Genomic DNA, 7117 nt, shown 5'->3' on the forward strand with positions numbered 1-7117 from the left:
CTCTACACTGAATAAATTGCCTCAGCTGTTTCAGAAAAAAATAAGCATTCGCTTTTGACTCCTGGGAGAATTCGCCATGGTCGCTTTTGTAGAAAATGGCAGTGAAACGCTCGCGGGAATTTCTGCAGAATCCTACTGCCTCAACAGTTTTGCAACAAGCAGGTGAGATGGTTCACAGTTTTATGCGGGTATTATCTTAGCCATTACTAATCTCAGATGCCACAACAATTGCAGCAAAAACGGCTAGCTATTAAGTACACATCCTAGTACTTTTAAACAATGTAATCCTTTGAAAACTGACAATTCCTTATAGTGTTTTGCGTATAATACTCCAGTGAAAGGAGAGATGTTTTTACACCTTCAGTTACTGCACCAGAGGCGACGTCGTGACTCGTAACTAGGTCACTGGCTATTTTCTGTCCTTGGAGTCCGGTATTTACCGTGAAGTTTCTCGGTAATAGCACACGCCTCTCAGAAGTTATTGGCCTTATCTCCGGCTAACATTGTCAACTTGAACTAGGTGGCCAGCTGGGCTAGAACTGGGAAGCTTTGAGGTCAAACGCTGGGACAGAAGGTCCTTGAGTAAAGTGGAGGAACAAAACTTGAGGGGTGCCCCCCTGCAACGTAAATAGAGGGGCTGACTTGTTTAGGAGCTCCCAGGTACTGTGCCGAAGCCCCCCTCCTGGAGCTTGCGCCACCCCCGGCATGGCAGGGGCTGTTTGGGCCTTTGTTACGCCACTGCTTGAGTGGTGCTCACTGTCAATGACTGATATGGGGAAGGGACGTGGGCACACTATTGTCTCCCTCTAAACAGGAACAGAAGGAGTCATGGCTTAGCTGTTTCTGTCTGGCTTTGCTGGATGGTTGGCAGCAGACTAAGGAAGTCTGCACATCCAATGCAATCTTGGATCAGGGCTAGCCTGGCAACCTTTAGCAGCTAGGTAATGTCAATAATTAGACACCCTTCGCTTGTGGGTTGATTTTATCTTTCTCTGTTGCTTCTTCTATTTTCCCTTGGATGTTGTCAGTGCTCTAGGTGTCTGTCTATCCTGGAAGAGTGGCTTGTTGAGTCTGCTATCCAAGATTGCAGCCAGTGATGATGCTTGGCAGCAGTTAAAGTGGCTTGACTCACTGGTCAAAGGTTCAGTCAAGGGGACAGAGGTGGGGAAAGACCTGGACTGCCCTGACCAGAGCTATCACAGGGAGGGTCAATTTCCCCAAATAATTAAAAATTATAAATATACCAAAATTAACAAAAAAGAATATTTAGCCGGCACAAATGTCAATTTAGTGTGTTTAAAATGTAAAGATTGATGGCTTTAACTCAGTGTGCAAATGCGCTTTGGCTTGATGCATTAGAACATCAGCTGAATGTCACAGGCCCCGCATCCCGCTGTTTCTCCTTCAGCAGACTCTGTGCCAAACCTTGCCATTTGTGGCACACTATCAAATTCAAACAAGAGACCTCATGGACAAGGATAGAAGTGAGCATGCTATAACTAGCAGAGAAGGTCCTGAGGGGCATGACACAGGTCAAAAGGTAGGGAAAGGGAAATGGGGCTCACCCAGTGTTAGAAATGGGGCCTTGGGTTGGATGTCAGGTTACCCCCTGTCTAAGCAAGGACCCTCACTCTAGTCAGGGTAAAAGAGAATCACCCTCAGCTAACCCTTGCTTACCCCCTTGGTAGCTTGGCATGAGCAATAGGCTTAACTTCAGAGTGATAGGTGTAAAGTATTTGTACCAACACATATAGGGCCTGATTCTAACTTTGGAGGACGGTGTTAAACCGTCCCAAAAGTGGCGGATATACCACCTACCGTATTACGAGTCCATTATATCCTATGGAACTTGTAATACAGTAGGTGGTATATCCGCCACTTTTGGGACGGTTTAACACCGTCCTCCAAAGTTAGAATCAGGCCCATAGTAACTTAATGAAAGCACTACAAAATGACACAACACAGGTTTAGAAAAATAGAGAATATTTATCTAAACAAAACAAGACAAGACCAAAATGACAAAAAGTCATCAATTAAAAAGCAAGGAGAGTCTTCATGTAGTTTTAAACACACACTAACACTGTTAGCGTGAAAAAGTACCTTGCGTGTGTCAAAAATAACCCGTACTTAGGCTGCCAGCTTCTCCTTTCAGGGTCCTAGGAACTGGATGGGCACCACTTGGTAGAGTAGGAGTCTCTCTAGAGACTCCAGGTGCTGGCAGAGAGAGACTTTGCTGTCCCTGAGACTTCAAACAACAGGAGCCAATCTCTAAATCAAGCCCTTGGAGATCTTCACATGATGGAAGGCACACAAAGTCCAGTCTTTGCCCTCTTACTCTGGCAGAAGCAGCAACTGCAGGATAGCTCCACAAAGCACAGTCACAGGCAGCTCTTTTTCCTCAGCTCTTCTCAAGGCAGAGGTTCCTCTTGGTTTCCAGAAGTGGTCTAAAGTGTGTGGTTTTGTGTGCCCTTCTTATACCCACAGATGGCTCATCAGGAAATGCAGACTACACCCCAGCTCCCTTTGTGTCACTGTCTAGTGTGAGGTGCAACCAGCCCAACTGTCAAACTGACCCAGACAGAGAATCCACAAACAGGCAGAGTCACAGAAATGGTATAAGCAAGAAAATGCTCACTTTCTAAAAGTGGCACTTTCAAACACACAATCTTAAAATCAACTTTACTAAAAGATGTATTTTTAAATTGTGAGCCAAGGGACCCCAAACTCCACATGTCCATCTGCTTCCAAAGGGAATCTACACTTTAATCAGATTTAAAGGTAGCCCCCATGTTAACCTATGAAAGGAACAGGCCTTGCAACAGTGAAAAATGATTTTAGCAATATTTCACTGTCAGGACATATAAAACACATTACTAAGGGCCATATGTACCAACGCATTTTCCCATTGACACAGAATGGGAAAAACCCTTTGATACATCTGGCCCTAAATGTCCTACCTTAACTATACACTGCACCCTGACCTTGAGGCTACATAGGGCCTACCTTAGGGGTGCCTTACATGTAAGAAAAGGAAAGGTATAGGCTGGGCAAGTGGGTACACTTGCCAAGTCTAATTTACAGTTAAAACTGCACACATAGACACTGCAGTGGCAGGTCTGAGCCATGATTACAGAGCTACTTATGTGTATGGCACAACCAGTGCTGCAGGCCCACTAGTAGTATTTATTTTGCAGGCCCTGGTCACCTCTAGTGCACTGTACTAAGGACTTACTAATAAATCAAATTTGCCAATCATGGATAAGCCAATTACATACACATTTTGTAAAGGAGCACTTGCACTTTAGCACTGGTTAGCAGTGGTAAAGTGCCCAGAGTAACAGAAACAGCAAAATCAGAGTTCATCACACATCAACAACCTGGGAAATAGAGGAAACAAGTTAAGGGAGACCACGCCAAGCATGAAAAGTCTAACACCCAGTGTTTGCCTTAAAAGGGACTGAACAGACTGTTCACCAATGCTTGGTTTCAGATTCAGAGGTGAACAAGACGTTGGGTGGATGTAGTATTAATGGGAGGCCATCTATGGTCTGGGCATGTGGTGCTGACTGGAGTAAATCGACAGCAACAGAACCCAGGAGCAAAGAAAGTTAGGACACATTCTTCTGGTCCAACCACTGTAATCATGTTGGATAACGAGCGTAATTATAAATAACATCAAGGTACATTTGTACAAGCAGGCCCATTGGCCAGGGGCCCAACTTGACTCCTGACAACATTGGCACTCCACTGGAGAGGGGCATCATGGAGATGGCAGGCAGGCACCTCCGGGGGCAGGAGGGGTGGGGGCTACACATTGGGAGGGGGCTCCTTGCCCTCTGTTTCTGGAGGGGCTCCTTGCCCTCTGGTTCTGGAGGGGGCTCCTTGCCCTCTGATTTGAGAGGGTGCTCCTTGGCCTTGGTTTTTGGAGGGACTCCTTGGCCTTTGTTTTTGGAGGGGTGTCCTTGGCCTTGGTTTTGGGAGGGGTTTCCTTGGCTTTTGTTTTTGGAGGGGTGTCCTTGACCATCGTTTTGGGAGGGGTCTCCTTGGCCTTTGATTTTGGAGGGGTGTCCTTGGCCTCCGTTCTGTGAGGGGACTCATTGTCCTTCGTTTTGGGAGGGTTCTCCTTGGCCTTTGTTTTTGGAGGGGTGTCCTTGTCCTTCATTTTGGGAGGGGTCCCCTTGGCCTTTGGTTTTGGAGGTGGTTCCATGGTTTTGGTTGTTTGTTTGGGAGGGGGCAGCACTTTAGCCCCCATTTTGGGGATGGAGGAGTGTCTTCACTCAGGGCAGCAGGGCTCACTGGGGCAGGGCCTGAGGTGCCTGGGATGAAGGAGACTCCTACCCTTCTGGGTGAGCAGGCACGGGCAGCTCAGTGGGGGCTACTGGGAGGGTGGTGCTGGTACGGGGGTGGCAGTAGAACCTGTAGTTGGGGTGGTCCCAGAGGGGTCCGCCACCACCAAGGAGTTCCCATCGAAGGAGAAATCAGAGTCAGTGGTATCAGCTCCTGTCCCCGCCGTGGTGCTTCCCTTGCCCTCCATCCCACTGGTCCCCTCGGCATCGGTGGACTCTGCCTCCTGGGTCTGGTAGGCTGCATCTCCCTCACTCACTAGTGCCCCTGCTCCTTCGCCAGATAATGCTAATGCACACATGTACAGGATGACAAAAGGAGAGGGTGAGAAAGAAAGGGAGCACAAGGTCAATCACAGCACCAACAGCACAAATGGCATACGCATCACTGTCACACACTGAAGCTGAGAATGCGCAGTATGGACCACACAGGCATACTATTGACCAAGTACCACAGCAGGCAGGAGCCAAACACTGCCATCTGCACACCAACTGGGACCACCTAAGCCCTGTCTGCCATGGAAAGCCAGCTACCTGGCTATCAAAAACATACATTTCACCCAATTAACGTAAGGTGGACCACGCAGCAAGGTCTAAACATGCATATTGGGGAATACACTGACTCGTACCCTACACCCAAATCCCATACCAGGCAACAGAGATGTTTGTCAAACACACTGTACTCACCTCCTTGTGGCTGCTTTGAAGCACCCAACCTGCTCTGGGTAGGCCACCGCCAGTATGCAGGCCATCAGGGGGTCAGGTTCCGAAGGGCACCCCTCCCTCGTTGGTGATGGCATGCCACAACCTCTTCTTCTGATGAGCGCTGACCTGTAGAGGAAACACAAACAGAGGGACGCCATGAACCAGACAATCCAGCCTGTCACACATATGGCCTACAAACTGCATTTGTCCCTCATCAGGCACACACATGACCCATACCTCTGCGTTCACACTGCCACCAGCCATACCCCCCAAATGACACACTGCCAGCACACACACACACATCTCCATACAGCATGTCGCCTGCAATGTACCAATGGTGTACTCACCTGTTGGTCTGGAGGCCCATAGAACTGCCCATACCCATCCACGAGCCTCTCCAACTCCTCCGACGTGAAGGCTGGGGCCCTTTCCTCTGTTGCACGGGTCATGGCAGGATCCAGACACAGGTCACAGCAGCACACGCAGTGGAGATGTTGTCGTGTGGAAAGTCAGGAATCAAGTGAAGTAGTAGAAATAAAATGGTGGTCACATCTGCGGCGGTAAACAGACCGCCTCCCGCCATGAAGCCATCACCAACGGAGTTAGTTCCACCTGTCCCTGCATACAGGACAGGCGGTCGCCATTTTCTACTGTTGGTACACATGTACAGATTTAAAAGTGTGTCATTGTAGTCGAATGTACACACCTAGACAATTCCAGTGTCTAACATACAAGCATGCTCAGTGTACACTGCTGTAGTGTGTTCATAGTTCCTGTTGTCACTCCCTTCTTATTTTTGGATCCCTTAGGTACCAACCACTGTAGAGGAATAGGAGGAGAAGGCAAGCACCTGTGTAGAGACCCTTTGTGGGCTTGGCTACACTGGAGGACCGGCACATCATACTCACCTATTGTGTGGGCAGGGCCACAATCATCATAGAGCTGTGTGCACAATTGGAGCCTGATCTGATACCTGCTATCCATTGCACAACAGTAATACCCCCTCTTCTGCAGGTACTCTCAGTGCTTCATTTCCTGGCAACTGGCTCTTTCCAGGTGACAGTGGGCTTGGCCACAGGAATGTCACATCCAATGTTCTCTATTGTGCCTGCAAGGGTTTGGCAGCCTTGCTCAGACACATGTGCAGCTATATAGCATTCCCCAGGTAGATGAATTACACACTGTGAAGGCTGGTTTCTATGCGATGGGACATATACCACATATTATTGGGGCCACTGATGGGACCCATATTTCCTTAGTCCCTCCAGGGCCGATGAACAAGTGTACAGGAGTAGGAAGAGTTTCCACTCACTAAATGTCCAGATGGTGAGCCTTGCTGACCAGTACATCTCCCACGTCACTGCCAAGTATCCTGGGTCGGTGCATTTGTCCTGAGTAATAGTCGTGTCCTGCAGCTGATGGCACATCTACAGAGGCACAGAGTATGGCTTATAGGTGAGCCTGAGTCCCCACCCAATGTATGTCAGTGTGTGCCTTCAGGAGTCATACCCCATGCCATTGTGCAGGGCTAATGTGTGTCCCACTCTTCTTGCAGGTGATTTCGGCTATCTAAACCTGCCCTGGCTCCTGACCCGTTAGGAATCCGAGAACAGGGGCTGAGAATAGGTACAATGATGCTCATGGGAGTACCAGGAGGATTGTTGAAAGGACCTTCGGTCTCCTAAAGGCCAGGTTCAGGTGCCTTCATCTGACAGGTGATTCCCTATGCTACTCCACTGAGAAGGTCTTTAGGATTGTTGCTGTGTGTTGCATGGTGCACAACTTGGCCCTCAGACACCATGGGGGTGATTCTGATTCTGGCGGGTGGCGGAGGCCGCCCGCCAGAATTCCGCCCCCATTATACCGCTCCGCGGTCAGAAGACCGCGGAGGGTATTATGAGTTTTTCCCTGGGCTGGCGGGCGGTCTCCAAAAGACCGCCCGCCAGCCCAGGGAAAAACTCCCTTCCCACGAGGATGCCGGCTCGTAATCGAGCCGGCGGAGTGGGAAGGTGCGACGGGTGCAGTGGCACCCGTCGCGTATTTCAGTGTCTGCAAGGCAGACACTGAAA

The sequence above is a fragment of the Pleurodeles waltl genome, chromosome 1_2 (genome assembly GCF_031143425.1).
Source record: "Pleurodeles waltl isolate 20211129_DDA chromosome 1_2, aPleWal1.hap1.20221129, whole genome shotgun sequence".
Lineage (NCBI taxonomy): Eukaryota > Metazoa > Chordata > Amphibia > Caudata > Salamandridae > Pleurodeles > Pleurodeles waltl.